Consider the following 23,330-nt stretch of genomic DNA (forward strand, 5'->3'; position numbering starts at 1 on the left):
ATAAAAATATTTATTGCACTCACCGTAGTTGTGATGTTGTTGTTGGATTTGATCGTAATCTTTCTCGGGATCGATTCTCCAATAAAATTCAGCTATGTCTAGAGTGTCTTCTTTGTGGGTGGACGAGTGTTTGTAATCTAGGGATCGACTTGGTCTCAAACGTCTATCGTTTTCGATGTAATGACTCGAAGAATGACGATTTGTTGAAAGGTCTAGATTCGAAATGGATTTTTGGCGCCAGCCAGAACCGCACGGCGGACGATATTGTTTTTGTAACGAACTTTGACCCAGACGTACACGATCCACGTAGTTAAATGTGTGCTCTTTGGCTTTTCTAAAAAATTAAAAATAAAAAGAAACTATGAATTAAATTTCAACAAAATAAATATATTTGCGATAAAAAACGAATTCATACTTTTGGATGTGCGTTTTTTAAAACTATACTTTGTTGCTTAAGAAAACACAAAATATTTAGTTCTAAACAAGAAAATTAAAACAAATGTTGAGATATTAAAACAAAATCGTATTCAGCCCTTAAGGACTGGGATAAGAGATGGTGAAAATATCTTTTATTAAGCTCTTTTCCCAGAACTTTCATCTCGGGCTTTAAAGCGCCCGAATAAGTTTTTATTTTAAATAATTTTTAGCAAAACGGAATAATTTTAAACATTTAAAGGTTAAGTATTTAAATTCATTGCATTAATTAATGCTTTTGAAACAATTAAATCTAATTTTTAGTTCGGAAATTATACCCAGAAGGTCGAAATAGTTCATAAAATTGTATCATTGGAATCGACGACGATCGTTGACCTTAATAAGCGTCTTTTAATGTCCCTTGGCTGCATTTCCTTAACATTTGTATCATAAAAACAGTGCATACTTTTAGATGTTTTATTTTGTATTTTAAATTTGATAAACTTAGGAAAATAGTGTTTTATTTCTTTTATTTAAAATTGGATATACTTAGGAAAATAAGTAATATTTGTGTGTGCAGATAATGCAGAAAAATTACCCTTTAAGGGATTTAAAGGTGCAAAATCCAAATCACGTTTGGCATCGAAAACTTTAATTAGAAAACGTTGCAAACCTATATTGGCTCAAAAAATAGTTTTTTTTATAGAATTTATTCCTTAAAACTACTACAGAGTATATCGAAATTAAATTTATTTTAAATTTGCAACTATCCATTGTTTTTGCGATTATGTCTCCTTTTCTCAGAGTCTTAGCCCGGTTTAAGAGCTTCTGTAGTTTTATAATAAAAAATAAAAAATTAAGCCATTAAAAAAAATGCAGTAAAGTTCTATGGAATTGTTTGAAGACATTGAATTTTGGCCAAATGGAGCTCTTCTAAAACGTTAAGTCAAAAATATAATTGTTTATAACAAACAGATCTTAACATATATTTTACGTTTTTTTTTTAAAGATAATGTATTCTCCCACATTTTAATCATAATTTCCATTCAATCCTTTGAAACCTATTTGAAACATGACTCATAAGTCTTACCAACTTAAAAAACGCGTTTGAATTGTTGATTAGTTGGAAATATGAGATAATATTGTGATAGCTTTAATACTAAAATTTGAAATGCGTGTACTTAAATCTTCTTCCTAGCCAAAACCTTTTGGGACATCATTTTTTAAGTCCTAGCAAACCATTCAAATTAAAAAAAATTGATTTTTCAAACCCTTTAGTGAGAATTAAGTGGATTATAATACCAAAATACAAAAACAGCGTTTCAATATTAGAATCTATAATTTTAAACAAAAAATACTTACGTTTTGAAATATATTGCATACTTTTAGATGGTTTTATTATATAGTAATGTCTAACACCACTCTTATATTCTTCTAAATTCTTGTTTTGGTTTAAGAGGATAAAATTTTGATATTTTATAAGAAATAAGAAACAAACTAAAAAAATTGACGTTTATATTCGTAGAAACATCATGATTCCCCTAGGATATGCAATGTTAAATATAACTCTCAAAAGCTTTCCAAATCATCCATTATTCATATGACCAACAGAGTGTGTTTATTTATATTTTGAGAACCGTAATAAATTTTAATAGTTATTTATTTGTACATAAAATAAACATTATTATAAATTTCCCACCTAATGTTATGCACCATAAAATTGAATAATCCTCTATTCTCTATGAGATTATTATAAAAAATTGATTGGAACTCATTGTGTACCTATATTCTGTATTGAATGGTCTTGAACATTAAACAAAAACATTGTATGTTCCTTTAACAAAAGCAATTCTGAAGTTCAATTTGACATTTTACGTGACATGTCAGCACCGTACGAAAGGAGACGATAGAACAAACTCTCCTCGTTAAAATAGAACTCAAAACGAAGGTAAGGTACAAGCGCGTATAATGATGTGAAAATTCAATCGATAAAACCTTTTTTTTCCTACCTACCTATGTAGGTGAAAGATTGACATTTTTTCTACGTGCTTCTAAAACAAAATAAAAATACAACAAAATAACATAAAAACATATAAATACTAAACAAAACACGATACCCTTTTAGATCAAAGATACAATAAATCATGGCTCAGACGAGAAAGAAAGAACAAAATATTGAGTGCGAAAAAGTTTATAAATAGAATAATATTGAATGTTTTTTTTTTTTGTTTATATTCATATCATGGTTGTTACTCATTTGTATTATGTTAATCAAAACAATATTTCGCGCTAATTTTGCGTATTAAATTGATGTGTTTTATGGGTTGTGCAAATGCAAATATAATAATGTAGAGTAGGTGTAGTGTAGTTACCTGTGTACCATAATATGAATAAATTCAACAAAAACATTCAAACTAAATTTGTATGCAAAATAGTGTACTCATAGTTAACTCGTTAGACGAATTCGTCAATTTAAGTTAATTTATTCCTAGACAAAAAAAAAGAAATTTTTGTGAATGAATACGTTTCATTTTATGAATGTAAACACATTTTAAAATTCATGTGCCTTTTTTACATGGATTAATCTATTTGAATATAATACGAGTATGTACTTGAAAATGTTTTTAGATCATTTTTTAAAAGTGCAAAATTTAAGTGGCTTGAGAACGATTTAAAGCATTTTTACTTTGATACGCAAGGTTAAAGCAACTATAAAGAAACTTTTTTTTAACAGCTAACTAGCGGCCTTACTTTTGTAAAAGTCAATAAATTGATGTTTGTTAATAAAAAAAAAAACAGCTTAGGTATCATAAAAACATTTGAAAATTTAAACGCTAATAATAAATTATGATCGTGGTAATAATTTAAACAATTCAAAAACCCAGTATTTTCAAAATCAAATGGTTACTTATCGATAGGAATCTTAATTTCGTATAATCATTGCTGGCAGGCCTAATTTCAATTGCAACTTACGTGAGTACAATCCGGACAGCTTAAGTGAGATGAGAAACTCTACTGGGTACGAAATTCTCCCTTCTGAGTCCATGACCGAGTCTTTTGTCAAATATTCCCTCTGCTACTTCATCAAATATTTTTGAATTTATTTTTAAAACAACAATGCTTCTTGCTATTTTACAGACAAAATAATCATCATGTATGTTATTTTGTAAATCAGGGTAAACACTTGCATAAGTTCAGAATTACTATGCACTAAATTAAAAAAAAAAAACCTTCCGTCCTCGGTATCGCCTATCTCCAATTTTTAATACTGTTCCAGCATTGCTTTGAGTACGGGTTTCAAAAGAACAAAAATACAGGACAACTGCTTTGTGAATTTGCTGACTGTATAAACGAGAGCTTAAATTTGGGACATAATGTACTTGTACTGTTTATGGCTTCGATGGTATCACGAAAAGAATGTCGAATATGGAGTTCCACAAGGATCTATTTTAGGACCACTTATGTTCATCTTGTTTTTGCTGATGACACTGCAATTGTTGTTTGCGATAGATCTCTGAAATCAGCCACAATGATAATGCAAAACGAATTCGATGCTGCTGTTCGATGGTGTCACGAAAAGAATGTCGAATATGGAGTTCCACAAGGATCTATTTTAGGACCACTTATGTTCATCTTGTTTTTGCTGATGACACTGCAATTGTTGTTCGCGATAGGTCTCTGAAATCAGCCACAATGATAATGCAAAACGAATTCGATGCTGCTGTTCGATGGTATCACGATAACGGATTGGTAATAAATGCTTCTAAGACAAAACGTATGCGTATCCGAAGTCCACATTTAAAAAAAAAAAACAGACCAACAAATATATTTCAGGAATGATCTCTGTCCAATCAAGCCTACAACATACATTGAAGTTGTTGAACTCTATAGATATCTTGGAGTTGTTATTGATTGCCATTTCCTTTGGGAAAAACATATAGACAAGCTACGTACTGATCTGAAGAAGAGTCCCTACGCACTTTCGCATTTAAAGTACCATGCTACTGGGGATGTTCTGAGACAAGTTTATTACGCATTGGTAGAGTCAAAGCTGAGATATGGCATACTCGCTTGGAGAAACGCAGCACCAACACACATCAAGAAACTTCAAAAACTTCAAAATTCAGCTCTAAGAATAATACAACAAAATAAGAGAGCAAAATGAAAACAAATTCCGAGTCCTTAAAGTCGAGAAAATTTTCAATACTAAAATAACCGCTTAACCATCTTAAAATCAGACAACGCGCACGAAGTGTCTTCACATACAACGGCACTTCAACACATATAGAAAGAGACAGTTGGCATATTTAAAAAGAATCATAAGTTCAATCTTCTGCAGAAAAGCTTAGGCTTTGCAAGAACATACAAATTGTAAATTTTACTTAGTACATAATAAAGCTTTAAAAAAAATAATGTTATTATAAGAAACGCCTGATGCCAGATCACGATGATAAGTTCAATAGCATTTAGCACCTAAGGATATGCTACTAAGTATTATCCTAAAAAAAATAATATATTAAATATTTAATTATAAATGTTACCCGCGAATAAATTGGGAATGAAATATTTTTTCGTGGTAAAAAGTTAAAGCTTAAAACACTCTTGAGCCTTGTAACTACCCTCACACAAAAATGAATTTCATAATATAGCTCCGTTGTGACGGAAAAACCGAGCAAACAAACAAACTGACTTTCCTATGTATAATATTAGTACAGATGCATTATCTCGCAATTTCGCTTAGGCTGGAATCAATCGGTATAAGGAATTGTTCAAAAATTTAATGTGGATAGCTCAAAAACCTCATACGACATCGTAAAAAGGTTTAAAATAGGAAAAAGTTTTAGAAATTTAATGAAACTTTTTTCCTGATGAATGAAAGTTGCTTAAAACGTACTTAGGGGGAAAATAATATAATTATTGCTAAAGAAATTGAAACGGTTTTAACAAGAATATAGACCTAAGCTCTCATATCGTAAAAAGGTATTAAGTCATGGATAAGTCTTAATTTGAACAGAAATTGACGGTTTCAAAATAAAAAAACAAAATCTACAAAAGTTGTTGGTTTTTTTTGCTTTGTGTGTTTCCTTACCAAGACTGGACATTGAGTCGCCCTAGAACTTGAGAATCGTACAACGTTCAATTTGGAATTATATTGACTAAATAAGTTATTTTAAGGAAGTGTTTGGGGTAAAATTCGGAAAATGTATTCTCCATTATGAAAAAGCAAGACTCAACCTATTGAATAGATGAGACATCCGACCTACAGCCTTGATTTAACATCGAACGGTTTTTTCTTGTCTATTACGATTTTCTACACCCAAAAATGTAGATATCATTTTTTAAATGTGGCCAAAATTATTAGAAACACATTGGAAAATGTATCAAAGGTATTGTAGTATAGTATAGTAGTATTTTGATGTTGAAAGTGTCGAATACATAAAAAGCAACCCTAATTTATAGTTAACCAATCGAAAATTTTCGAAATGTCGTTTTCTTAACCTCTAATAATTCTTAAAACGTTCTCCCAAAATATTGAGGCCGGGGCAAACCTTTATGTAGTCGGTTACTGAATTTAAGTCTCAAATGTATTGTAATATTATTCATGATGTTCTATAACTCGAAACTCATCTCAATACTGCATTCTTTGGTTGACCGGATTCTCCGGATCTCAGACAATTTTTAACCGGCTGACATGAAATTGTAATTATATTGAAAACAATTTTTTTTTGGAAGAACGTAACGTGATTTTTCTTAAATGAATATTTTATTTGTTATTAAGAATTATCTGAAGATTTTTTGAGCAAGTTTTTTGCTTTTCTGGCCAGACATCAATATTTCCCAAAAATCTTACATATCACAAAGCAGAACAACCAAAATAATTTATATATTACCAAAATTACAGAACTCGCTAGTACGGCCGTGGATCCTTAAAAATTGAAAACAGGTTGTTGCAAAGCGCTTCACAACCGGCATTTTGAAATAAATCGCTACAAACATATTATTGAAAGCAGTCACTGATATATTTTATAAATTTCTATTCTGAAGGTGTCTCCGGACCAAAGAATTATTGTTAAAACATTTCAGAATCAATTTTAATAACGAAATGTTTTTCAAAGCGTCCACAAAAAAAAGCGAATCAGAAAATGTTAACAACATTTCGGAAACTTTTCAAAAACGTTTTTTAACAATGTTTTCTAAAATTTGTATTTGTTGTGGGAACAACTTAAGAATTACGAAAAAAACTAATTATTTTATATTATTTTAAAAGTGAAGATATCTTCTTAAAGTTGTGTCTGAGGAAAAAAAATGTCAAACTTTTTTACAGAAAGTTAATAAATAAATAAATTGGGTAGTGAAACAGTCCGTTTGAGAACTAGGGCCTAATGACTGACAACTCTCAACCATTCCTGTGTGCGAGTACTGTTGTCAGGGATGGAAGGGACCTACAGTTTTAAGCCGAATCCGAACGGCAAATTTGAGAAAGCACTTTTCATGACAAGAATTACTCTTGAAGAATTTGTCAATTCCTCGCAAGAGGCAGTACCCGTGAAAAAAACTTTAGGTGGCACAGGCAGAGATCGAACCCAAGACCTCTCGCATGACAGTCCATCGCACTAACCATCATGCCACGGGTACTACAGAAAATTACATGATCGTACATTTAAAAAGACTGCTCTTCAATAACGTTTAAAGCTTAAAAGTTATTAGTGAAGTACTAAACGGTGATTTTTTAAGAGCTTGAGAACTTTTTTTTAAAAAAAAACGCATAAAGTTTTGCAAAATCTCATCGATTCTTTATTTGAAACGTTAGATTGGTCCATGACATTTACTTTTTGAAGATAATTTCATTTAAATGTTGACCGCGGCTGCGTCTTAGGTGGTCCATTCGGAAAGTCCAATTTTGGGTAACTTTTTCGAGCATTTCGGCCGGAATAGCCCGAATTTCCTCGGAAATGTTGTCTTCCAAAGCTGGAATAGTTGCTGGCTTATTTGTGTAGACTTTAGACTTGACGTAGCCCCACAAAAAATAGTCTAAAGGCGTCAAATCGCATGATCTTGGTGGCCAACTTACCGGTCCATTCCTTGAGATGAATTGTTCTCCGAAGTTTTCCCTCAAAATGGCCATAGAATCGCAAGCTGTGTATCATGTAGCGCCATCTTGTTGAAACCACATGTCAACCAAGTTCAGTTCTTCCATTTTTGGCAATAAAAAGTTTGTTAGCATTGAACGATAGCGATCGCCATTCACCGTAACGTTGCGTCCAACAGCATCTTTGAAAAAATAGGGTCAAATGATTCCACCAGCGTACAAACCACACCAAACAGTGCATTTTTCGGGATGCATGGGCAGTTCTTGAACGGCTTCTGGTTGCTCTTCACTCCAAATGCGGCAGTTTTGCTTATTTACGTAGCCATTCAACCAGAAATGAGCCTCATCGCTGAACAACATTTGTCGATAAAAAAGCGGATTTTCTGCCAACTTTTCTAGGGCCCATTCACTGAAAATTCGACGTTGTGGCAGATCGTTCGGCTTCAGTTCTTGCACGAGCTGTATTTTATACGGTTTTACACCAAGATCTTTGCGTAAAATCTTCCATGTGGTCGAATAACACAAACCCAATTGCTGCGAACGGCGACGAATCGACATTTCACGGTCTTCAGCAACACTCTCAGAAACAGACGCAATATTCTCTTCTGTACGCACTGTACGCATTCGTGTGGTTGGTTTAATGTCCAATAAAGTAAACTGAGTGCGAAACTTGGTCACAATCGCATTAATTGTTTGCTCACTTGGTCGATTATGTAGACCATAAATCGGACGTAAAGCGCGAAACACATTTCGAACCGAACACTGATTTTGGTAATAAAATTCAATAACTTGCAAGCGTTGCTGGTTAGTAAGTCTATTCATGATGAAATGTCAAAGCATACTGAGCATCTTTCTCTTTGACACCATGTCTAAAATCCCGCGTGATCTGTCAAATACTAATGCATGAAAATCCTAACCTCAAAAAAATCACCCTTTATTAATTTCTGTATTTCAATAGGCTTCTCGTCATAACAGTATTTGTTTGTAAAAATTACCCCGGGAATTTTCGAACTGTAAGCGAAATAACTAAAATTAAAGCAAAAACAATCAAATAGTCTAGACATCTTTCAAAATAGTTTCTTATTATTTTTTTAAAACACATTTAAAAATGAAGAGAATTAAAAGGGAAATTTTAAACAACACAAAATAAAATTACATTATTAATCATTTTTTATTCGTTGAATTTGAGTGCACTTTAGCAGTATATTAGAAATAATTTATTTTATTTAATTTATTCGTTTTTGTTTGCCAACAAACAATTTAAAGGCGAAATATTTTTATTAGACTAACTCGTATGTGAAAGTGAATTAAATGGCGCAGAAAAATTATAAACAAATATTGAAAACGATAAAAAGATATAACAATAAATCAATGTTTACAAAATGATATCAGTGGATATTTGTGAAGTTCAAGGACGTCAAAAAACCATTCGAAGCTAACGAATCTTCAAGAATTTTAAAGGCTTTTCAGTAACTATAAAACAACCAAAAATTTCTGAAATAAATTTTATGTTTAAGCTGCCTATAAATCCTGCAATTTAGAATACAACAAATTTAAGTGCAATACCGATACATAAATAACACCTATAAATATGCTTCCGTCTTTCTTCCTTTTCTTCTTATCAATCAATCAATGTTCATTTTTGAATTTGTTGTTAATCCAAAAGGTCAATCCAATAAATTTCCCCAACCATAACCAACAAATCACTTTCAAGATATTATTAATCAAACCTATTCAATGTTAATTTGCGGAAAATAATCTTAATGCAATCCATTAAATCCGACACTGCACAACAAAAGCCCAGCCAGAGACAAATAGCATTGTCATTAATTTACAAAAATAAAATAAAAACCTACAACTCACATCTTTCAATGAATGAGCAATAAATGGCCAATTTGCTAATTCCTTGTATGGCATTATACCTTACCTACTTGAGACGGGAGACCTTTATACAATATAATACCTAAAAGTTCAATAGCCAATTACTCAACACCAATGGTTTTTGTTAATTAACTTTCTTCTTGCACACCTTAATACCCTTAATTTCGTATTCCCTTTTGTTTATACCATCACCATCATGAGATGAACGTTTCGTCGTCCTTAAGAAAGTCCTTTGTATTTTCCTCTGGCTCTCTATGTATAGGGGTTTATGGAACAAGGTTAGTTAGGTTAGTTTTTATTTCTTGTGTTTAAATACCATTTAGAGAAATATGTACCCAATGCTCACTCCTTCAGGTTAGTATTACCTTCAGACACACCACACACACACACCATACTCCTTTCGTCCTTATTTAAGTAGGACAAGCTCTTTAAAGAACCTAACACCGCAATGGAGCTCCACCACCATAGCAAAAGCAATCAACCATATTATATGCAAATACTTTTAATCTTGGTTTAAGCTTAAAATGCAAATGCTATTCATTTGAATAAGAACTCAACGCACATATTACATGTGTTGGACATGATGGGAGGTTTCGGAAAGGGCATTTTAGGGAGGAGAAAATGGTTAATCAAATGGACTTTAAGTTCACAAGGACTTTTCCTAGACCAGGTTATGTTAGATTAGCATTAAATTTACTTTTATGATTTGTTTCGTTCCTGGAAATAAAATCATAAAATTCATTGAAATGACAAAATAAACAAATTCGGTGTACTCATAATAAATGGACTTAGTGTACCTACCTTTACCTACACGACTATGAATTCTTTTGATGAAGTTTATGATTCATATAATTTATGGTATATTCATCCTGGATGAATACTTTTGAGGATATTTTTAAAATTGAAGGAGCTTGACTCTTAGTGTTTATGGGAAACTTTTTAATGTTGATGGTCTATGAAAAGAATGCAAGTACCCTTCAAATCATAAAATTGTACTTTATTTTTTACTTTGGCCAAAAATGTTTGTTATAGCAAACAAGAGACTCATTTAAATTAGGTTTTTGGGTCAGGTCCAGGTAATGCTTCTATTAAACTTGAAAGAATTAAAATGTAGCAGTCTTCTATTGATTTCCATCTGTTTTGTTGTGGAAAGTGACTATTCATACTTCAGTCAAATAAAATCTAATTTTACCAAAAGTTGAAGTGATCTTTAAGAGGCAATAAAAAGCCCTTATCGAAATTGGTTTCATCTTCTTGATATTTGTTATGCCTCCATAAAAAAATGTGGAGGACCTCCTTAAAACATAGACATTTTTTGATTTCAGTAAATTAACTCAAATTTGTTAAAAAAAAATACAATATTGAATTACATACATTTTTATTTTATATTTTTTTTTGAGGGACTTGAAAATTCTCTGATGGCTGTAAGCCCTAAATGCATGTCTGATTTTCCAATTTATCTGTTTCTATCATTAGCTCGTACCGAAAGGTTTCATAGTTGGGTTTTCCTAGAACCTCGACGGTTAAATTGAGTGTCCCGTCGAATTAGTCAGTTGCATTCCCCCCCTCAAACAATTCAGCCGTAATACTTGTAATTCTAGGAATGCTCATCAGTCTACCCTTGAGCTCAGTTTCAGACGTACTGTCAAGTGTAGAGATTCTTGACATAACCGCACATCGAGAATGTGGAATGCTTTACCCAACTCTGTTTTTTCTTATCATTTTAACATTCACAACTTTAAGACCAATGTACATCGGTATCTCCTCTTTCATCCCTTCCTATTTTCCTAAAGCTCGCACAGTTTTTAAACTTTAAACATGTTAAGGGTATTTATAACCCCTTGAGTGCCCGTCAACTATAAAAAAAGGCGAGCAATGCAGTTGGGTATTTCACTAGAGTTAGAACTATAAAAAGAGTGAGTTTAAGTAGCGTAAATGGCTCAAATCATTGTAAGGCCTCTTTGAATACTGTTTCAAAGACTTAAGTAACTTACTTGAATATCTACAAGCTCAGAGATATGAGTTATTAATTTCAAAACTCCATTCATATTTTTTGTCGAGTAAACTTCAAAATATCTAGTCTCTTCAAATGGAGCTGTGAAACTTCTGGAGTACCACAGCATAGCCATTTAGGACCTATACTTTTTGTGTGTCAGTTGATCGTATTCAAATAATAGTTTTTATCTATTAACATCTTTTAGATGTGTAAAATGTTTCATAGTTTTTCTTAACAATTTTCAAATATTCAAATATTTTGTTTTCTCTTTTCAGGTAAGCACATTATCTATTTCTTATGTTATTAAGGAAATATACAAATAAATTGGATATCTTCGAAGTAGTTCATGAAAAAGTAAGTATGCAACGAAAATAAATAAAATAACACTTTTCATATTGCATCAGTTTAAAAAAATGTATAAAATATAAAAATGTTGAAACTAAATCCTAATTTTCATAATAAAACATAAAAGCGGCATTTAGCTCTTTCTTAATCTAACAAAATCTCAAGAATGTGATTTTTTTTCATGTTTATCGTGTATCTTTTTGTATCTGTGCACATTGCATAGTTTTTGGCTCTTTTGTTAAAAAAAGAAGCAACATTTAAATGACTATAAAAAAACTAGATTTTTTGACGAACTAGTAAATCCGATAAAAGCATCTTCATTGTCGTCAAAAATACACTAAAAGCTCAGAAGAGATACATCTTTCATCATCATCAAAGTGAATACCTTTTTTTCGTTTAAAAGTCCTTTTCAAAGTTAAAACTTTATTTTTTAAACGGAAGATAAAATGTTTTTTTTTTTGCTTATAAAAAAAATAAATCCACTCTTTGACTTTTGCTCAAGTTCAAAAACCCATGAGATAACATGTGTAATATAAAACTATACAAAGCTCTAAAGGACAACAACAAAATAAGGAAAGAAAATAAAGAACAAATCTCTTTTAAAGATTATCATGAAAGTTTATATCCTGGTAACCAAACCACGTCAATTGTGTTAAATAGATGATGTGGCAAACTAAAGTAAAGTGATAAAGATACGTACGATGACGTACGTCTATTGCACAATAACTTTATCCTTGTACATATGTAGTTGACTTAAAAGTATAAAAGGTGATAGCTTTGATTTGTTACAAAGTTTTTTTGAGGGAAAGCCACAGAAAAAAGGATTTAAGGACTTCATTTAACAAATAAAAACTTAGTCTAAGAAGAGTTTGTATTTTTATTAAATTTTTGAAATTTATTTTTTTTCAAATTTGACTTTGAAATAATTTATCATTTATGATCAGGTTTTCGAGTTAGATATTAGTTTTTTTTTTAAATTCGAATTGAATACAAAACGTCTTTTTCAAGCTATCTACTCTAACGAAGTAGATTTTTTTTCAATCAAACTCGTGATGGTTTTCCAAATCTATAAATCCTATCTTTAGTATTCAGCTTAAATATTTATAGTATTTTAAAAAATCTTCAAATATTGAAATCCTATCCTATCCAAATCTATAAATCCTATCTTTAGTATTCAGCTTAAATATTTATAGTATTTTAAAAAATCTTCAAATATTGGTAGTTCTCACCTGTCTAACATAAATATTCGAGACACACTGAAGAATGCATGCTTAAATGGCAGAACGTTATGAAAGTAATTTTGTTTTATTAACATTACATGAAGTTTTTGAATTATATTGAAAATATAAAAATAGTGTTGAAAACAGATGTTTTTAAAATTTGAACAGATTAAAACTTCATATAAAAGGAGTTTTTAAAAACTATTAAATCAATTGATTTAAGGTTCTTTAAAACTTTGAAAGCTGTACATTTCGTTGCATATTAAAATATGCATTTTAATTTATCTCATATTTCTGTTATTCAATATTCTTAAAGCTTATTTGAATCAAAAGACGATATTCTAATTATAAGTTGACTTATAAAAATTGAATAATTTAATATCGACATAGGTGTGGTACCTAACCTTCCTGTTTTTAAGTTCACCTTTTTTTATATATATAAAGCGAATATTCAATTTTAATTAAAAGTTTAAGTAATTAAATCTTTATATTATTTTAAGTCGCATTAAAAGTGGTTCAATTTATGTATGTGAAGTTTTATATAATAAATCTTGACTTGGCTTTTGTTTTAACTGAAAATTGATATAATAAGAAGATGTTATGTCTGAAGAACAAACAATTAATATGAAAACAAGGTTGATGTTATCTCTGGTAAATTGCAAATTGTTTAGAAATTCACAATAAGTGATTAAGGGCTTTCGCAAGTTATAAGATAAACAATGGAAGGAAGTGATAGTTATATCACTTTATAATATATTAAATGCCAATTTACGATGAGATTTTTAGAGCTTTAAAATTATTATTTATTTTTAATTCTAATTAATACAAAATTTAAAGTCGAGAGGATATGTATCTTTAAAGGAACTGGTTCAGGAATCTCTAGGCCTAAAATCAAAATTTCTACACCAAATGGAAAATGCTCGAATAGTTTTCAAGCAGAAATAAATACCATTTCAAAATTCGCTGAACATAATCTCAAAAAAAAGCTTTTAGCCATTATGTCAGATAGTCAATCATCTAATCTCTTCGGTCGAAAATACTGTGAGATTGTATTGATACTTTGAATAAGTTTGATAAGATGAGTAAAATACTGTCACCCTTCATGGTGTAGAGGGAAACGAAAAGGCAGACTCCTAAGCAAAAATAGGTGCTACAACTCCACTGAAAAGACCCAAGCTCTACTGTGCAAAAATAGAAACATGATAAAGATCAAAATCAAATAATATGAGAAGGTAAACATTTTCAAAATCTGGGAAAAAATGAGGCAGGCAAGAACATTTACTGGGCGTTTTAATTAAGAACCTTATCATTCATCATTCTTCGTTTATCATTCATTATTCACTATTCATTATTTATCATTCATTATTCACTATTCATTATTCATTAATTTTTATTCATTATTCATTATTCTTTATTCATCATTCATACATCATAACATTACTTGAACAGTTCTCTCTTTTTGGACCGGAGCAAAAAAAAAGGTTGTAATAACTCAAAGCTTTATGTTCTTTAAGCTGTTTGTGTACTTCGCAGCTTATCTAATTCTACACATTTTTCGGGAAATTGTTTTTCTATTTGTTATACGCTGTTTCATAGAACATAAATTAGATTTTTAGATTTTTGTATTTAAGTTATAACTCAAATATCTCCGAAACCGTTTTCGAAAATATTTGACAGTTATATTCAACTTAACCTTAGGCTTTACTTGACACAGATCTTAAATGTATTCAAACTCTTAATTCAAAAAATGTCACAGCTTCTTCTGACTTTGAATGTCATGAACTGCAGATTTTCGAAAAAAAAAATACCAAAATAAACTCATAGAAACGGAATTGAATTATTACACTTGTTCTTATTTCTTACATTGATATTTTTAATAAGTGATATATAAATTTCTCCTCCTCAACCAGTTTTTGAACAAAATTTACTCAAAAATAAATTAAATAGCTGTATTTTGGAAAACATTTATTTATTTACCTGTTTAATCTACGAGCTACAGGCTCAACAGATGCAATAAAGAATAAATTCATAGGTACGTACAAAAAATTATTAATCTACAATTCATCATTTATTTCTTAAAAATAGATAATACAAATCAGTTTTGAATTTGTTTCTTAGCCAGGCTATGTCAATATGACTAATTACTCCGTTGAACTCCCTAATTGACCTTGAAACTGGTTCACTCATTCTAAAATTAGTCCTATGCTTAGGTTGAAAAAGAAGGTATCTTTCTCTCAATGGTCTAATCGGGGCATAAATACAAATTATCGATAGAAGGTTAGGACACTTTATATATGGTTACATGACATATCTCCCACAAATATTATATCATGAATAGTTCTTCCCGATTTGAGAGATTTCAGACCCAGAAGATTACGTCGAGCTTGAGAATCTGGACAAAAATTCCAGCACATTTTACAAAACACACATTTTGTGAAACGATTCTGAACTTTCACAATTCTTTCCGAAAATGTTTGTTGGAAAGGATTCCATATCATCAGCATACTCAAGTAATTATCTAACTAATGAGTTGTATAGAGTTGTAAGCGTATAGGGATCCGAAAAGTCAGTTGAGTTTCTAGAGACAGAGATAGCGAAGCATTTCTTGACATTAAGCTTAAAACAGTTAACCAAACACCAGTTTGATGAATGATCGAGGTCTATTTGGAGATTAAAGCAATCATAAATGGAATTCACTTTTAAAAATAATCTTAAGATCATCAGCATAAATGAGGCATTGGCTGAATTTTATGTTTTTGCAAATATCATCGATAAAGATTATAAATAAAAGTGGTCCAAGATGACTGCCCTGGGGAACTCCTAAGGTACATTTTATAGATCTCGAGGTTTGATTGTCAAGTTTTACTTATTGTACCCTATCAGTTAAAAATGATGAAACCCATTGAAGGAGATTAGAGTGAATCCCAAAGTTATGAAGCTTACGAAGCAGTTTGTTGTGGCTTACAGAATCAAAGTCTACTTGACTTTTAATTTCTATACAATTGATAACAAAAGCGGAAAACATGCAAGATTAGGGACAGTTGATCTACCCGATATAAACCACTGATGGGCATCACTTACATGTTCTTTAACGAAAAAATCCAGTTAGGTCTTTACTAAACTTTGGATTAATTTAGGAATTGTGGACAGCCACTGTAATTTTCAACATAACAGGAATGCCATCGACACCAGGAATGTGATTGGGTTTGAGATTCGGAAGACACATTTTAATACTTCATATAATTCTTAGTGTATTGAGCTAATATCTACTTAAGGGGTAATATCTGTCACAAAATCCAAGTGTCCTTGTGAAGTTGAGTAAACTGATTTAAAAAATTGAGCAAAAAGATCAAGAGTTTTATTAATATCAGTAGAATTACCCCCTCTAAAATTCATCGTAGTTGGAATGCCAATTGATTTTCTTTTAGAATTAATAAAACTGCATTCGGATCATTTTTGAAATTAAGCTCGATATTCGACATATAATTCCTTTGCAAGAATTTGCTGAGAACCATGAATTCCTTTACGAAGTTTACAAAATGAATGTTTGTCATCTAAAGCGTTTGACATTTTATACTTGACAAATGATTTATTTTTTAAAAAGCCAGTATTTTGTTATACCACGGAGATTTTGAGATATTCTTTTCAGTCCTATAAGGTACAAATAAGTTAAAAGCTGTATTTAAGATATACGTGAAACAGTTAAGCAATTTCTTCAAGTTTCAATTTAAAAATTCAGTATTCCAGTATTTTGGAGAATATGTTTATTTAATAGAAAATTAGGTGTTTTACTTGAATTTCGAGCACTAATTTAAATTGTCGAAGAAAATTACTGGTTAATGAAACATTTTCAAAAAAAAAATGAATAAAAACGGAATTTTTTGTTGAATGTTTATTTTTAATATTTGTCTTTTTTCATCTCAACGCTTGAAAATTTTCAATGTTTTTTTAACTCTTAACACTATTTCTTTATCAGCTTTAGATTCAATATTTAATGGTAAAGTGAAACATTGTTTTTAACATTGTATTTTAAAGGCCTTATCTTACATTTGAAATCGGTACGAGATTAATTAGATTTCATTACAGCACAAAATGACACTTCTGTTGAATTTATTATATGGAGTGTAATTAATTTCAATAAAACTTAAACCAAAGTTCAATGCCAACTGAAAATATCAAATTACACAATGTGATTCATTATCTTTCGTTCATGGGTCAACGACATAATAAAATATACAAAACTACTGATTCAGAACCAACAACAAGTTTTATTGAATTTAAATAATAATCTTTTTTGATACTAGAATTTATTTATGCACTCAATGTACATGAAAAATCGATATTTTGTGTTTTAATTAAATATAGAAAAAAATCTGATAACATTGGATAAGAGTTTGTTAATAGAGTATCTTTGGTTAAAAATTGTTTTTACTTTCTGTTCGGGTTTATTGTTTTTGTATTAAATTAAAAATATATGTTTTGCAATTATTTTTCACTGGTTTCATAGAGAGATTTAGTTTTATAGATGATTGAAAATAAACCTGCCAATCATATTTTCAGTGTCGCTTTTTTCTAATTTTAATTGGAAATGGTTTTGGAAGGAATTTTTCACTCGAATAAGTTTTGATTTGTGGCTAATGGTTGTAAAATAAAAACATTTTATAAATTTAATTCAATTTCAATTTGATTTGAAAGGAAATTGCTATTTTTGTTCAAAAATTCATATAGTTTTCTGAAGGTCACTGAAAAACGCAATTCTCAATTCAATTTCATCCAACATATAAAAAGAACACAAGATTTAGATTCAAATTTCAAGAATTCTTCTGAATGTCAAGTTCTAAATTTTTCCCAATACACAACTTGCCATCAATTTAAATCCTTTCTCAATTTTATGCGAATATATCTCGCTTTGTATATAAATTCCTCCTAAGACAAGAATTCTCCAAAGAATTAAAATAACATAAAAGAAAGAAAGAAAAATGAAAGAGGAAAAGATAATGAGAAAAGGAAGTAGCACACTTCAATGAACAATATAAGAGTGTCCTTTCATTCCATAACGTCTTTGAGGAATACAGTAGTTCTAGGAACATATAAACAAGGATAAGAGTTCCTTGAAACATATTTTCGTGTTTTCTTCCTTTTTTGTGGGTGATCAAAATTCCTAAACATATGTTCGTGCATGTGACTTGCGATAAAATATACATATCTACAAAAATATAAGGATAATTGTGTGATGAGATAGTTGAACAATGTGATAAACACACAAGAAGAAAAACACAAATCTATTGTGTGCATAAGTTTTTAGAAGAATGAAGAAGGATCATCAATTTATCGCAAATTCATTATTTCTCTGAACAACAAAAAAAAAAGAAGGAAAGGAATTAGTAGTTTTTCTATGAAGGAATTTCAGAATTTGTATTATTCTACTCTTCATATTTGATAAAGATGATAGAAGAACATTTCTTGGAAATTTTCATTTTTTCGAGAAAAATTACACAAGCAGACAAAAATTCAAAATTTCCCTCGAGAATTTCGATTGGGTTCAAAAGAGTTGAAACGTAACATGTTACTATTAAAATAGCAAAACTATTGAAGTATCATTTTCAAATCATAAAATTTTGGGAATAGGAAAGGGATGTCTACGTTTTTAATAAGGGATTTCAAAAGCTGAGTGGCGAAAACCACTGATAACTCACTATTGTTTCCTTTTAAAAAAATAAACATTTTTGCAGTAAGTAAAATTATCGTTTAAAAAATTTGGAAAAGAAAACAACCAATCATTGAAATAAAAAAATTTTCTAAATTTGTGGTAGGATTTAACTTTTTTTTTCAAAAACAAACTGTCATTTGATTTTTTTTAACTCTTCCGACAGTAAAGAACAATATTTTAATTAAGATAATATAACTTCGATGTAAACTCCTCCATTTTTTCTCAACATATTTCTGTACAAAATTAGTTTTTACCAATTTTTAGTCTTGTTTTAGGTTTTCAATAAAAAAGTACTACTGGGGCACACGTAATAGTTCCTGAATGCAGAGAGCTTTAATAAAAGTTGTCCCTTCGTTTTAAGATTCAAAAATATAAAATGTATCTTCAGAACTTTGAGTGCATAGATTTTCTCAAAAAAAAAAAAACTCACTCAAAAACTGATTTTTTGGAAATGAATTTTGAATAAAGATAATATTTCCATTATCTTTAACTTCCCATGGATGGTTATTGCAATGGGTACGATATGTCGAATTGGAAATTTTAACATTTTTCACCGTTTCAAGGTCACTAGAGTCGAAATCAAAGAATTTTAAAAAGATGCCTGTACGTGCGTACATTCGTGACTTTTTTTCGTCGTTCATAGCTCAAGAACCAGGAGAGATATCGACTTCAAATAAATGTTGTTATACACATAATAATGCAGAAAGATTCAGAAAGGACTCTCTAAAAAATTGTATTTGTGTTTTTTTTTACCATAGCAATTTAAAAAAAGGTAAACATTTTGGTGAACCCTAAATATCACACTAGAGACTTGCATTAAATTTTATATCATATATTGTAACACGATACCAAGGAAATATATTTTTGGAAAAAATTACAACTAACGGTTCTTTTTATAAATCAAAGCAACTGAACAAAAAATAATTGTCTTCTCGAAAATTTTAGGAAAAAAAATGATTTTATCTTCAAAATATTTTTGTGAACCGAAGAATAATGCTTTTAACATCCGGTAAAATTTTGAGAAAAAACCAATTGATAATTTTTTTTATAAAAAATAAAAACCTAAAAAGACATTACTCAAAGTTGGTAAAATTAGATTTTTGACTCAAACATCTTTTCAATCCTTTGAGATATCAGCTTTAAACTAATTTTATCTTTTAAGAAATACTGCTCTCAATATTCAGTAAAATTTTGAGAAAAACCGAATTGACAGTTTTTTAACAAAAAATAAAAAACCGTAAAAATGCATTACTAAAAGTTCGTAAACATTGATTTTTGACTAAAGTTTCAAAAATTAATAAATATTGCTTTCAATCTTATTTTATCTTACATAAAATATTGTTTTCGATATTCAGTGAATTTTTGATAAAAATCCAACAGTCAGTTTTTTCATAAAAAAGTAAAATCTAAAAAAAAAATTATGCACATTTGGTACAAATTGATGCTCCGTTTTCGTAAACAATAAAAGACATTGACTTTAAATTAATGTCATTCATCCAATTTGTATTTATTTATATAAAAAAATGAAAACTTTTAAAAAATGTTGCTAAAATTGTTAAAAATTGGTTTTCGACTACAAATCTCATTAACAAAAAATGACTTTGAATTCAAACTATTTTATTATAGGCAATGTTTGAGAATAATCCAATTGACAACTCTTTTAACAAAACACGAAAACCTAAAAATTTCCAAGCAAGACATATCGACAAACGGGATAGGAAGTTATCAGTGAGGGTCACATCCCTCTTTTTTAAATGCTTTTGGTATATTATTTAATGCTTAATAAATATAAGTTTAATATTTGAATATTGTTACACAAATGTGACACATTTTTGAAACATACAATTTTGAAAAAAAAAATAAATATGTACTATTTCAAAATCAAAAGAACTTTTTCGAAAAAAAAAAATTAATTCGTTCATTAGTTCTTTAGAAATGCTGAAAGGTGGAGTCCAAATTAAGAAAAAAAAGAATTATAAAATTCTTTGGTACTGTTTAAAAAAAAAAACACTCCTATTTTTGTCTACAATATTTGTATGGGGACTACTGTTTTTTTTTTGGACTTAAAGAACATAAAAAACACAACTGTTTCGTCTTAAAACATTAATTTTGAAGTTTGCACTCAATTGATCCAATAGAAAAACATCCTTCATCACTCCTATTCACAAAAGTGAAATAGGAGTAACGAATACACAACGCAAATTGATGCAACTATGTCTTTCTCAGTAATTTCTGGCGTTCCGCAAGGGAGTCATTTAGGTCCAATTCTGTTCTTTATTTTTATTAATTAATTTTACCTGATTTCCTTTCAAATTCAATGCGTCTTATGTTTGCGGATGATGTTGAAGTTGAACAAAATTTGTAAGACTGCATGCTTCTCCAAAATGATATTTATATTCTTATCAAATTAGCCCTTATCATTTCTATCCTAGAGTTTTTGTTTTTTTTTTTGAAAAAAAAATCTTGGAATGATTTTTGATTCCAAGCCTAATCAGTGCATCACACAGAATTCATGGTGAACAATGCTTCAAGTAACTCCTTGGTCTTAGGGACCCTTACACACTAAAAGTCCTTTATGTCGGTATGTTAGATCGGTCCTGAAATATTGCTGCGAAGTTTGGAATTTTTATTAGAGTACATTGAAAAATGTGAGTTCATTGGCATTCAAACATTAGAAAAACGCTGCAAGATGTTTGCTAAAAGTTTAGCTCAAATAGTAAATTTTTTTCGAACCAACCGTTTCCGCCTAATCAACCTTTGATATTGATATACTTTGTTTGTCAATTGACGTTGATACATTTTGTCAATTACTTGACTAAGAAATTTTGTGAATAAGAAACATATTAACACACAAAAATTAACCGCAAAGATTTTGAAAGAAAATACATGAATTAAAAAATTTATTGTATGTATTACTCCTACACTTCATTCAAAATTGTAATGACAAAGATTTCCAATGGAAGTTATTGTAATCGTTCGGATTGGTCAAATTTGAAATTTTGACTTTTCTTTATGTTTCAAATTTTTCTTCACTTCAATTAATGTCAATCAAAATTTGTATAAACTTTTTTTAAAATTCAACTAATTGAACTAATTGAAAGTTATCAGTGTTCTACGAATCTAGTTTTCTCACAGTTTTTGACTAAAATTTTACAACTCGATGGAAGAATTGACATTAACTTTATCTTTACTTTCTGCTCTCTTGTGATCTACAATTTTAGCAAAAAATATTAAGCAATTATAATCCAATAAATTATAACAAACACTCATTCAAACAGTTTGAAATTTTCCAAAAAAGTTTTCTAAAAACTGTTTTTATTTTTTGTATATATTTTTTATCCAATTATTTACCTACCTATGGTTTTACCTACCACATCATAAAACTTAATATTAATTTCTCTTTTTAAGACCTCTTTATGAATTTGCGGGTGTAAGGTAATGACATTGACATGACTTGACAATTAAAACAAAAATTGTTAACGAAACCAGAAATGGTAGGTAATTTAAATAAAACTGAAAAAATAATAAAATTGTTAACGACTATTAAATTAAAAAAAGAAATTGGACATAAAATCTTAAAAGTAGAGTTATTGTTTGTTTTGTTTACCTTCAAGTCAATATGATATCCAATATGTCCATTTCAGTGTTGAAAAACCCTCTTATATTCCTCTTAAACCTCAAACAAAGAACTTTATTTTTTTCTATCAAACACAAAAACCAATTATGTATATTCTTTACTTTAACTTCAACTTCAGAACTCACAATAAACAATACAAAACCGTCCGTCATCAACAACAATCTATCAAATAGAACTTGAGCTCAGAATTCACCGAAAACCACAGACGAATTGTGTTCAAGAGTAATTTCAATTTAGAAGTAAATCTTTTGAAATCATAAAAAAGCCTTAAAAGTAAATAAGCACTATTCTTTTGATAGGTAGGTACTCGAAAATCACGTCAATTCATATAAAAATGAATATAAAACAAAAAATTAAGATAAATGATCTCACGGAAGCATTAGATAGTTAGATACTTGTTTAAAGTTGACTTTGTTGTATCTTTTTCAAACTTATTTAGTGACCTTCACTTATGATTAAAAAACAAGAAAAAAAGTAACAATCATCACTTATCCGTCAATTTAATAATCTTCATTTGATTCACTCCTCGGACTCTTAATGCACCATTGCGTCTCGACACATCATATCGTAGATACATATGCTTGAGTATCTTTAATTAAAATCCAATTACTTCATATGATTCCAACTTTTCAATTGACACGGTACTCGTATCTAACTTAATGTTAAAAAGAAAAAACAAGAGAGGTCACAGCTGTTAAAGCGTAAAGCGTATATTTTACACCACCTCTAAAAACGTTAAATATAATGACATCCCGTATCTCTATATTTTTGAGGGTAATGTTTTCGCGGTCGAGTTCGGATGTAAACTAAAAACCATGCGCGGCTGGCTAATGCCGCCAGGCCAGCATTTTTCCAAGTGCTGCTGATTCAACTCTCCAGCGTTGTTTTTTTAGTTTGTTGTTTTTGTGCAGTTGTTAGTTGACGCGTAGCATGGTGGCTCAGCGACGGCGGCGCTGCGCTGGCTTGTCGTCCAAAACAACGGCTGTTGTTTGTTTGTTTTATGATAATTTGAAATAATACAAAACAAAACAAAAACG

At 29.8% G+C, this 23,330-nt stretch overlaps 1 protein-coding gene and 1 long non-coding RNA gene across 2 annotated transcripts in view; one reads left to right on the top strand and one right to left on the bottom strand.

Moving 5' to 3' along the window:
* The window catches only part of LOC129946309 (calcium uniporter protein, mitochondrial), a 315,499-nt gene that overhangs the window by 175,935 nt on the left and 116,234 nt on the right, over positions 1-23,330 (top strand). The gene's annotated exons all lie outside the window — the stretch shown is intronic.
* On the bottom strand, positions 197-23,271 carry LOC129946310 (uncharacterized). Its single transcript, XR_008781562.1, has 3 exons — positions 22,419-23,271; positions 22,264-22,357; positions 197-334 (listed from the first exon to the last, which is right to left on the bottom strand). It is a non-coding gene; the product is annotated as an uncharacterized LOC129946310 (long non-coding RNA).

The sequence above is a fragment of the Eupeodes corollae genome, chromosome 2, assembly GCF_945859685.1.
Source record: "Eupeodes corollae chromosome 2, idEupCoro1.1, whole genome shotgun sequence".
Taxonomy (NCBI): domain Eukaryota; kingdom Metazoa; phylum Arthropoda; class Insecta; order Diptera; family Syrphidae; genus Eupeodes; species Eupeodes corollae.